Below are 12,201 nucleotides of genomic sequence, written 5' to 3'. Positions count from 1 at the left end.
CATGGGTTGCGATGGCCTAGGTCGCCGACTCAAACCTACCACTTTGGGGCTTCGTCTGATTGGGAGCTGAGAACTCAGCGTACACAAGATGGAAATCACTCCCTTCCGGAAGTAGGGGCAAGTAGATAGCAAGCTCCCTTAAGGGCTGATTCCAGGGCTTAAACATGTGGCGCCACACACCTTCTCTGGCTCGAGAGGTGTTCACACATAGTTTGACTATGTTGTATTGTTCATTAGAGGGAATCTGTTGAAATACGTTGAATTAGCCCTAAGGCATTTTTGTAATTTATACTATTTTTGCTAAATTAGGGTTTCACCTCATCTATTTATATCTGAGGTTGGGGATCTATGTATGTATTCATTAAAATAATAAGCCTTTCTATCGTGGTTTTCTTCCCTGAATTAGGGTTTTTCCACGTAAACTCTTGTGTCGTTTCTTTCTTTTCTATTTCAATATGGTATCAGAGCAAGGTGATGAAACCCTAGCCCCAATAGAAGAAACTCAGTCATCAAATTTGTAAGTGAAGGTACACTGCAGACACGACTAATGTGGTTGTGATTCAGCAGCATTTGATCGGTATCTTCCGAACCATCATCCCAGGCGGCGCAGCCGAACAGCTCCAGCCGGGTGCCGAATCAGCTCCCAGACGCAGCAGAATAGCCGTTCCAGCCGAAACATCATCGATGAAAGTCCCTCGACTTCGCATGCGATCGGTTCTTTCCACTTCGCACACGCTCGATACTTCGACTTCGCACACGATCGGCCCTTCGACTTCGCATTGGATCGGATTTACTCCAGGCGTCGTGGGTTTGCTCCAGCTACGGGTCGGGTCAGATCGCGCGCGTTTTCTTCAACCCAACAGCATCGTCGAGCTCTCTTGACCGTTACCCACCGTTTGCAACTGTTCTGGGAAGCAATGCCGATCACGGACTGCCGTATTTTTTTTGCACCGGTGGGACTTTCCGGAAGTAGCCGCTCTTCATAGTACCATAGTGGACAACCTCTTCCTCATGTGTACCCAGTTCAACCTCAGGTTTCAAATGGGTGATTCCATTGAAGAAAACCATGACCTTGGACAGAATAATTCCAGATATGAATCTCATGGGGAACTCCAACAACAATTCGTTAGTCTCCAAATAATAGATGGCCGCCCTTGGAGCCAGGAGTGATTGACCATGATTTTTCCCCAGAGTGTATTACGAAGCACAATTCGAGTATCAATGTTTCTACTCTGTACCTATCGGCATGCCCGAAGGCCGAGGGACTACTAAACTCTTTTATTCAACCTAAATGGGACTATAGAAATGATAATTTTGGCTTGCGGTAACCCTCAATCGTTTAGTTTCCTTGTTAAAGGGAATGAGTTATGGATTCTAGATTCAGGAGCGACCGATCACTCGACCGACTCATCCGACCGATTTCTCTCATACTATCCAAGCGTTGGAAATGAGAGGATTCGAATTGCGGATGAGTTATTCGCTCCTGTTACTGGAAAAGCCAGACTGTCACCATTTCAGGGATTAACTCTACAAAATGTCCTACATGTGCCCAAAATTTCTTACAACTTGTTATCAATAAGTAAAATTACAAAAAATTTGAACTGTAAAGTTGTCTTCTCACTAGATGCTACTTTGTTTCAGGACTTGAGCTCGAGGAATACGATTGGCATTGCCCGATATGACAGAGGCCTCTATTTCCTTTCTGAAGATGCTTCATCTTGGAGCTTGTTTATGATTAGTCTTTTATCTTCTTTTACTATGTCTGAAACAAATTATTTATCGTGGCATTTTCATCTTGGACATCTGAGTTTTCAATATATGCGATATTTGTTTCCTCATTTATTCCATAATGTGAATGTTTCTTCATTATCTTGTGATGTCTGTATACGTGCTAAACAACCTCGTGTGTCTTTTGTTTCTCAGCCCTATAAACCTACCCAGCCTTTCCACCTTGTCCACAGTGATGTTTTGGGTCTCTCAAACATCTCTACCCTGTCTGGTAAACGGTGGTTTGTAACTTTCATCGATGACCATACCTGACGTACATGGGTATATCTCCTTGCTGATAAGTCCGAGGTTCTACCTACCTTCAAACAGTTCTATACCATTATATTAACACAGTTCAACACAAAGATTGTCATTCTTCGGAGTGACAATGGTCGTGAGTTTGTCAATCACACCCTACAGGAATTCCTACCGTCAAAAGGGGTCAGCCATCAGAACTCGTGTGCGTATACTCCACAACAAAACGGGGTGGTTGAACGGAAAAATCGCCATCTTATTGAAGTTGCTCGTTCCTTGATGATTCCAACGTCTCTCCCTTCGTACCTGTGGGGAGATGCGGTTCTTACCGCAGCTCATCTCATTAATAGAATGCCTTCACGAGTTCTAAAGTTTCAAACCCCTCTTGAGTGCTTCAAAGAGTCCTATCAGTCTACTCGTCTTATTCTTGAGGTTCCTCTTCGTGTGTTTGGGTGTACAACTTTTGTTCATACTCATGGTCCACACCGGACTAAGTTTGCTCCACGAGCTACAAAATGTGTGTTTGTCGGGTATCCCCTTCATCAGCGAGGCTATAAATGCTTTCACCCATCTTCCAGAAAATATTTTGTCACTATGAAAATAAACGTTCTTTCCCGTTAGTCATCTTCAGGGGGAGACCACGAATGAAGAGACTAATAGTTCCACATGTTCCGTACCTATTAGTTTCAATCTTGAGCCTAGTCCTAATATTCCTGAACTTGAGCCTAGTCCGAATATTCCTTGGACCCAGTCTACCTAGTCTTGAACCTAATTCTGCTCTTGTTGTTCCCATGTCTGTCCTTCGTTCTAGACAAGTGCCCTGGATAACATACTATAGGAAGAATCTCAGAAAGGAAATTCAGGAAACCTTTGGTGTTCCATCGGAAAGTGTCCAAGCGTCGGAACCAGCTCAGGTTCAAGATCCTGTTGTTTTAGAGGAGATTCTTGAAGAGAAATCTGAGAACATAGAAAATGATGAGACGAGCTCAGAGAAGGTTGAAATTTCAGGAGGTAATGAGGTGCTAAAAGATCCTCAAGAAGATGCAGAATTGTCTCAGAAGTCTGATACTGAAGAGAGACAGGCGAAAACTAACAATTATGATACCATTATGGATATGCCAATTGCTCTGAGAAAGGGAACCAGGTCATGTACAAAGTACCCTTTGCATAGTTTTCTGACCTATAGTAACTTATCTCCTGGTTTTAAGGCTTTCACTACTCAACTGGATACTCTAGCAATACCTACCAGTGTACATGCGGCCATGGAAGTTCCCGAGTGGAAAGCAGCAGTAATGGAGGAAATGAGAGCTCTCGAGGTAAATAAGACTTGGGAGTTAGTAGCTCTCCCTAGAGGTCATAGAACAGTTGGTTACAAATGAGTGTTCATAGTGAAGTATAAGTCTGACGGAACGCTCGAGAGATATAAGGCCAGGTTAGTTGCTAAAGGGTTCACTCAGACGTATGGGATTGATTATTCAGAAATTTTTTCCCCAGTGGCTAAGTTAAACACGATTCGTGTTCTTCTGTCTATCGCCGTAAATAAAGATTGACCCCTACATCAACTAGATGTAAAAAATGCCTTCCTAAATGGTGAGTTAGAAGAGGAAGTTTACATGAGTCCACCTCTAGGTTTCGAAGCTAAGTTTGGGAATCATGTTTGCAAACTCAGGAAGTCCTTATATATGGGTTGAAGCAGTCCCCTAGGGCATGGTTTGACAGGTTCACCGTATTTGTTAAGTCCCAAGGGTTTGTTCAGGGGCATTCTGATCATACCTTGTTTACCAAAAAATCACCCTTAGGGAAGATTGTTGTGTTGGTGGTGTATGTTGATGACATCATCTTATCAGGAGATGTCACAGTAGAAATTGCTAAGCTGAAACAGAGGATGGCAGATGAATTTGAAATCAAGGATCTTGGTAGTTTGAGGTATTTTCTCGGGATGGAAGTGGCAAGATCAAAAGCAGGAATATCTGTATCTCAACAGAAATACACTCTGAACTTGTTGAAGGAAACAGAAATGACTGGATGCAAACCCATTGACACTCTTATTGAGGTTAATAGCAAACTGAAAAACATTTCGGAAGGAGTTCTTGTGAATAAGGAGAGGTATCAACGCTTGGTAAGAAAACTTATTTACTTATCTCATACTAGGCCTGACATCTCCTATGCTGTGAGTGTGGTAAGTCAGTTCATGCAGAATCCATATGAGGAGCACGTGGAAGCTGTGACTCGAATTTTGAGATACCTGAAGTCCACCACGGGGAAGGGTTTAGTGTTCAGAAACATGACACACGGAGCATTGAGGCATATACTGACTCAGATTGGGCCGTATCTGTGACTGATAGAAAGTCAACCTCAGGGTACTATACCTTTGTATGGGGAAATTTGGTAACTTGGCGGAGTAAAATATAGGGTGTAGTGGCCAGAAGTAGTGCTGAGGTAGAGTATAGAGCTATGAGTCTGGGAGTGTGTGAAGAAATCTAGTAGCAGAAAGTTTTATCTGATCTTCACGAGAGTAGTCCGAGGCCCATGAAGCTGTATTGTGATAATAAGGCTGTCATCAGTATTGCAAATAATCCCGTGTAACATGATAGAACCAAACATGTGGAAATTGACAGGCACTTTATTAAAGAGAAGTTAGACCGCGGAGCTATCTGTATTCCCTATGTACCTTCAGTCCAACAGGTTGCAGATGTTCTTATGAAAGGGTTATCGAGACAGACGTTTGAAGCTTGTATTAGCAAGTTGGGTCTTGTCGATATCTACGTCCCAACTTGAGGGGTAGTGTTGAAATACGTTGAATTAGCCTTAAGGGCATTTTTGTAATTTATACTATATTTGCTAAATTAGGGTTTCACCTCATTCTATTTATATCTGAGGTTGGGGTCTATTGTATGTATGACATTAAAATAATAAGGCCTTTTCTATCGTGGTTTTTCTTCCCTGAATTAGGGTTTTCCACGTAAGCTCCTTGTGTCGTTTCTTTTTTTTTTTTTTCTATTTCAATAGAATCAGTGGTACTTAGGGAGTGAGATGTAACTACAGGGGCAAAACGGTAAATTGGCCTTGCCTAGCTGTACTTACGAGCATCTGTGAAGGGTCATCGTACTCATGATTGGGTATATCCGATGGACATAGAAATATATTTGTGATAAGAAGAGTTCAACTGTTGGTCTTTAGTTGAATGGCTGGCAGCTAACGGATGGTGGATTTCGTGGCTAAAGAGTTTAGTCAGCTATTCACGTACCGTTGGAGCTTCGAGCCAAAGGTCCATAAGGTCCCCTTGGTGACTTGGATAAAGTTGAGAATTAGTTTCTGGGTTAGTTTGAAATCTTCAAATTGACAAGAGGAAGTTCGATTATATATGATATAATTGACTAAATGTATGAGATACATTATTTTGGATAAAATTAGATATAAATATGATCTATATCAAGTAGAGGAGAAATTACTATAGTAGATATGTGATATCAAACTATAGGTTAAGAATATAATATGATTATATTCATTATTTAATTGAATAGGTAGTTATGAGATAATTGGCCGAGAATTTCTCCTAAATCGTGCGAAAGTGGAAAAATTGAATCTGGTTCTTGTAACTGAAGAATAAAATGAAAATCGGTTTCATTTCGTGTGAGACGCAGAAATTTGCTCACGATGTGAAAATGTCCCGATTGCTTAACGTTGAGAGCCTATACGATAGCGTCCATCGCCTGAACGATCGCACACTCGCGCACTGAACGATCGCTCACCTTCTCTAAACGATCGCTTAGCACGCCGAGCTGATTTAAACGATCGCTTACTATTTACTAGATGATCGCTTAGTAAAATCTACACGATCGTGTACTTTTTCCTAACTGACAAGCACTCGATTATACGATAGTCATCTATTATCTCTAACTTCCTTGTTCGTTCTATGATTGTCCTTTCCTCCTTCCTCTACCAATTCCATCAAAGTCCACTCTTTGGATTCTCACTCCGAGAATATCGAGGGTTTTGAGTGGTGGTGTCATCCCCGGTTGTTGTTTGTTCGTGTGCTACCGTTCGTGTAGATGATCGTGGTGTCGCTATTCATATCAGAAGGATTAGAGAATTGTTTATAGTTGGAAATCACAGAAACGACAAAATACGGAGTGGTTTTGGGATCAGGAACCGCGATGCGAGATAAGGGGGTATGCAAGAATGTGGAAATGAGAATAGGAGAATGGAAGGTGAATGATAGCTTCTTGCTGTTAGAGCTAGGACAAGCATGATTTTAGGGATGCAGTGTTTACACTTTTTGGGAAAAACAGAGGTCGTTTGGTGGAATCTAATAATGAAATTTGCTCATGAGGGCCGAAAAGTTACTTTGCAGGGGGATCCAAGTCTGACGAAAGCAAGAATCTGTCTGAAATGTATGGTGAAGACTTGGGAAGCTGAAGATCAAGGATTTTTGGTTGAATGTAGAATGATGAGCGGAGGTGAATTTGTGGCAGAGTAATATGGAAGTGAGGAAACCGACACAATACCAGAATCTCTATCAACCCTATTAACTAAGTTTAAGGATATATTTGAATGGCCAGAGGATCTGCCCCTCGTCGAAGTATAGAGCACCATATCCACTTGAAGGAAGGAACCAGTCCATAAATGTTCGTCCATACAGATATGCGTATCATCAGAAGGCTGAGATGGAGAAATTGGTCGAAGAAATGTTGGATTTGGGCATCATTAGATCCAACACCAGTTCTTACTCGAGCCCTGTTCTACTGGTTAGAAAGAAGGATGGAGGGTGGAGATTTTGTGTGGATTACCATGCTCTCAACACTACCACCATTCCAGAAAAACTTTCGATTCCAGTGGTGGAAGAACTTTTCGATGAGTTAAATGGAGCTGCTCTATTCTCTAAGCTGGACTTGAGGTCAGGCTACCATCAAATAAGGATGAATTCACGGGATGTTGAGAAGACTGCCTTCTGGACACATGAAGGGCATTATGAATTCCTGATAATGTCTTTCGGTTTAACCAATGCACCTTCCACATTTCAAGCACTGATGAATACCATATTTAGGCCTTACTTACGCCATTTTGTGTTAGTATTCTTTGATGATATACTAGTGCATAGTAGAAACCTAGAGGAGCATTTGCAGCATCTAGAGGTGGTACTATCAATGTTAAGGGAGCATGAGCTTTATGCTAATAAGAATAAATACCAATTTGCAAAAGACAGAGTGGAATATTTGGGGCATACCATTTCAAAGCAAGGAGTAGAGGTCGATCAGAAGAAGGTGCAGGCAGTGTTGGAGTGGCCAGTACCTAAGACAATGAAGGAGGTGCAGGGGTTCTTGGGATTATTTGGCTATTACTGGAGATTCGTACAAAATTATGGCAATATAGCGGCTTCATTGACACAGATTTTAAAAGGAGGGACTTTTCAGTGGACAGAGGAAGCTCAATACACTTTTGAGAAGCTCAAAACTGCTATGATGACATTGCCCGTGTTGGCGTTACCTGATTTCAGCATACCCTGTAAGGTGGAGACCGATGCTTCGAGGTATGGCATAGGCACGGTGCTAGTGCAGCAGAGAAGGTCGATAGCTTTTTACAGCCATACCCTGTCAATGAGGGACCGTGTGAAACCAATATATAAGAGGGAGTTGTTAGCTATTGTCATGGCCATACAGAGATGGTGCCTTACTTGTTGGGAAGATGATTGTCATCAAAACTGATTAGAAAGCATTAAAGTTTTTACTTGAGCAGAGGATGATACAACTACAACATCAGAAATGGGTAGCTAAATTGCTTGGGTATGATTTTGAAGTAATTTATCGTCCGGGATTGGAGAATGGGGCTACAGAGGCGTTGTGCAGAGTGGATATGGAAACTCATTTGGTTCAGTTAACGGTTCCTACTTTGATCGATATGGCTGTAATTCAGAAGGAAGTAGACCAAGATGATCGGTTACAACGAATTAAAAGCCGAGTACTTTGGAAGGAGGATGGAGTACAAGATTTTTCTCTCCATCAGGGCGTGCTGAAGTACAAAGGGAGGTTAGTACTTTCAAGTGTCTTTGATACTTACTATCATGGATACATATCATGACTCTGTTTTTGGCGGTCATTCAGGATTCCCGAGGACATATAAAAGAATATCTAGGGAGCTATATTGGGAAGGAAAGAAGAGATCTGTTAAGAAATATGTGGAAGAATGTGTGGTCTGCCAGAAGAATAAATCGTTAGCATTGTCTCCAGCAGGGTTGTTAATGTCGCTCCCTATTCCTGATGTTGTATGGGCTGACATATCGATGGATTTCATTGAAGGCTTACCCAAAGCCAAAGGGTATGATGTGATTTTAGTGGTAATGGACAGATTGAGCAAGTATGCTCATTTCTTGGCCTTAAAACATCCTCTGAATGTTGGTGTTGTAGCAGATGTATTTTGTAGAGAAATAGTAAAGTTGCACGGGGTGTTGAAGTCTATTGTCTCGGACCGAGACAAGGTGTTTGTGAGTCACTTCTGGCAGGAGTTATTCTGGCTGTTGGTACCAAGCTTCATTGTAGCACAACATATCATCCTTAGTCGGATGGTCAGACAGAAGTGGTAAACCGCAACGTAGAAGTGTACTTAAGGTGTTTCTGTGGGGAGCGTCCTAAAGAATGGACTAATTGGTTGCATTGGGCGGAATACTAGTATAATACTACGTATAATGCCTCCACTGGCTTTTCTCCTTTTCAAATTGTGTATGGACGCTCTCCTCTGGTGTTAATTTATTATGGGGATGATTGCACTGCGAATGCAACATTGGACCAAAGATGCGAGATAGGGATACTCCACTACGTGTACTTAAAGAGTATTTGAGGGTGACTCAAGATAAAATGAAGAAATTTGCGGATAGGAAGCGAAGGGATATAGAATTTCAAATTGGAGAGTGGGTATGGCTGAAGTTACGTCCCTATCACCATATCTCAGTTCGGCAAAAGCGATATGTCAAATTGTCTCCCAAGTATTATGCCCAATATCAAGTTATTGACAGGGTGGGATGGGTAGCTTACAAATTGGAGCTTCCATCAACAGTGTGAATCCATCCAGTTTTTCATGTTTCGCAACTAAAAAATGTGATTGGACAGCCAGAAGGGAAGTCATCTGTAGATCCTTTAGTCAATGAAAATCATATTTGGTTACCTGAACCGGAGGCTGTATTGAGCTCTCGACCTCGGTCGTCTCATCAGGGGCATGAGGTTTTGGTGAAATGGAAAGGGCTGCCAGAGCATGAAGCGACTTGGGAAGTGTTAGATGATTTTCAGAATCAATTCCCAGAATTTTACCTTGAGGACAAGGTAAAGGTGGAGGAGAGAGGTAATGATAGGCCTCCAATTGTACTGCAATATCAAAGAAGGAAGAATAGGGGTAATATGGGAAAATTGATAGTTGAGTCGGTTAAGGAGGTTGGGGACCACACTTAAACGACTTTCAATTCTATTGGGGGAAGTTCTGATTTAAAAGAAGAAAGAAACGGAAAGAGAGGGCATTGAAGAACTGAATATCTTGAGCGAAGGAAGTGAGCTCTCGAGGGTGGGAGTTCGAGTTAGTCTGTCGTGTAAAAACAACTGAGGAGTACTATTCATCGCCTAGTTCATCTACTAAGTGATTGTGTAGAAGGGCCTCAACGATCGTGTAGTTGCGGTAAGCGATCACATAATGTGTGTAAGCGATCGCGTAGTGTTAGTAAGCGATCGTGTAAAGATTGTAAACGATCGTTTAGTGTTTGTAAGCGATTGTGTAGCAAGATTAAGTGATCTTGTAGTTGTTGATCGACATTCATCGTTTAGTAAAGTACATGTTCATCGTTTAGCTGTTATGCTAGATGATCGTGTCATCACACTTAATCAATAAATACACTTTAAAAGATTAGTTTCCTATCAGTGCGCACACCGATAGCTCCAAGGCCCAATCGATCATCTTGGTCTGGGCGACTAGGCTGAAGGATTACCGTGGAAGGCTGGAGGTTCACAGGTGTCCCATGGCTGGTGAAAGAAAAACACGTTGCGACTAATCCACAAGTAAGGTGGCAGCAATAAAGTCAAAATAAAAATGGAGTAGGAGAGAGTAATTAGGAAGTAGTGGACATGACGTCAAAATAAAAATGGAGTAGGAGAGAGTAATTAGGAAGCAGTGGACATGACCATGCAAATTCCCCTAAATAATAGGGGAAGTTGCCTAGTTATTGGGGGAGTGGTCGATTCTTAAGGCTAGTGGGCAGTTTTCCCCACTAAGGCTACTCTCCACTCATTTAGCCTACCCTTCCTCCTCCTACGCTTATAAATTTTGTAGTTTGGGGGTTGTCCAAACACACAAGAGCACGTACTATTCTTTTATGCTTTTGTTCTCTCTAAGTAGAGTGGTCTTGTAAAGAGCTATTGCTACCAAGTCTTGTATAGTGTGGTTTTCAATAGTGCTTATCAGTAAAGTATTATATTTCCACCACTATCGTGTTCTCTCTTTCCTCTCTTAAAGCCATGAACCTAACAAATGCCTATATAAGTTTATATGAGCGATTAAGTGTCTCATTTGGGGAAAATTGAATCCAAATCATAAGGTTGACTATGAAACCTCCTTAGGCCGCACGGGAAAAGTTCGAAAAATTTTATATTGCGCTTCTACCTCGTGATATGATGCCACCAAACAATTATTTTCAATCATACTGTTCTTTTGAAATCTCTTTGATCAATTTCAACATTATCACAACTAGTTCCAAAGTTATTTATATTGATCACATTGAAGTAACAATTTCAAACAACATAAGTAGAACTCAACAATTAAAACCTCTTTATTTTCGTTAAAATGTTGTTTTTTTACGAGTTAAAAGGTGTTATAAGTACAAACAAAGTCTCATATTGGTTATAGAAGGAAGTGATCATAGGCGTATATAAGTGTGGACAATTATCTCCATTGATTTGAAGCCTTTTGAGTGGTACCAAATACAAATCCATGAAGGTTTATACTCAAAGTGGTCAACATCATACAATTATGGAGATATATGGAGGATCTATTTATTCCCATAAAAGCAATGAGTTTCAATTTGAGAATTGTACTTCAATGCATTATTATAGATTCAAATTAAGATGTTAGAACCTAACAAAGCACACCAATTATTAAAATAATCGTTAATATATTAATAATCCGTAAACTTGGTATCTTTTATAGAGTATATTGAGCTTGCTTTACCTCAACTAAGGTGAAAATGATACAAGTTAAGTATTTATGTTTATTGAGAATTTCATAAGTTATGCAATGTTTTTCAGGGTTCTTATGTTACATGTGATATTTCAAAGTTGCAAAGTTCTTAATTTCAAAGCATGTTTATAACCCTGAAGCTCTGAAAGTATTTATGGTTTGCAATAGTTCTTTTAACTTAAAAGTATGATTATGTTATTTTATATTTAAATGGTCACTTACTGGGCTTCCCAGCTTACGTTTTGAAAATGTTTTCCTCCTCAGGAAATGATTGAGTTCTCGGTGCCTAGCTTATAGTTGCTAGTCTGCCACACAATTGCCAGAAGATCTCCGATAGAGCAAGAAGTTCCTTTAGGTCTCAATTAAGTTTGAAATATTTTGTAACCATGTACATACTAGTTGGGGGAAAGGGTAGAATCCAAGTCTGTAATTAAGTTTGTGAACTCTTATTTGTAAATATGTATGTAAAGCTTGTGGTGTGTTAACTCCATTTTAGTTGTTATCTATGTTTCTATTGTCTCTATGGCCTAAGTTGGAATGTCTGGATATATATGTATATACATATATATACTTGCTTATCAGGTTATTCAAAAGTGAGGAGACAAGTTACAGATACTAGATGGATAGTGAGTGTTATAAGAAGGTTGACATCTATTGTCTTCACATTAGGAGGGTAGCTTGGGAGGGGGTGTGACGCATCATTTCTCTCATATTAGCTTACCCTTTTTAGTTAGTAATTGGTACTCTCTTTTGTAATCACCTTTAGGTATTTAGGGTTCTCTAATTTCATTCATCAATGAAATATTTCTATTACAAAAAAAAAAAAAAAAAAGTGTGGTGACTGCTCATTGAATGATGGAGTCAATATATGGTATGTTTGGATAACTGTCGAATCAAATCACGCATAAAGGCCTCAAGTTCATTCTTAATGCGGAAATGAATGATGGATCATTTGTTTGGGAACATGTT

At 40.5% G+C, this 12,201-nt stretch overlaps 1 protein-coding gene across 2 annotated transcripts in view; it reads left to right on the top strand.

The window, feature by feature from the left end:
* LOC120072500 (AUGMIN subunit 1-like) overlaps positions 1-11,722 on the top strand; it is a 33,233-nt gene extending 21,511 nt beyond the window's left edge. Inside the window, exon 7 of one of the 2 annotated variants that reach the window (XM_039024868.1) lies at positions 11,497-11,722. The gene's annotated coding sequence lies outside the window, so the exon portion shown is untranslated. Of the gene's footprint in view, positions 1-1,641; positions 1,843-11,496 lie in introns of those variants that run through there. The other variant, XM_039024869.1, reaches the window with a different exon arrangement.
* Positions 11,723-12,201: the final 479 nt, after the last annotated feature.

This window comes from Benincasa hispida, chromosome 3 (assembly GCF_009727055.1).
Source record: "Benincasa hispida cultivar B227 chromosome 3, ASM972705v1, whole genome shotgun sequence".
NCBI lineage: Eukaryota > Viridiplantae > Streptophyta > Magnoliopsida > Cucurbitales > Cucurbitaceae > Benincasa > Benincasa hispida.
This window is presented reverse-complemented; position numbering and strand designations above follow the sequence as displayed.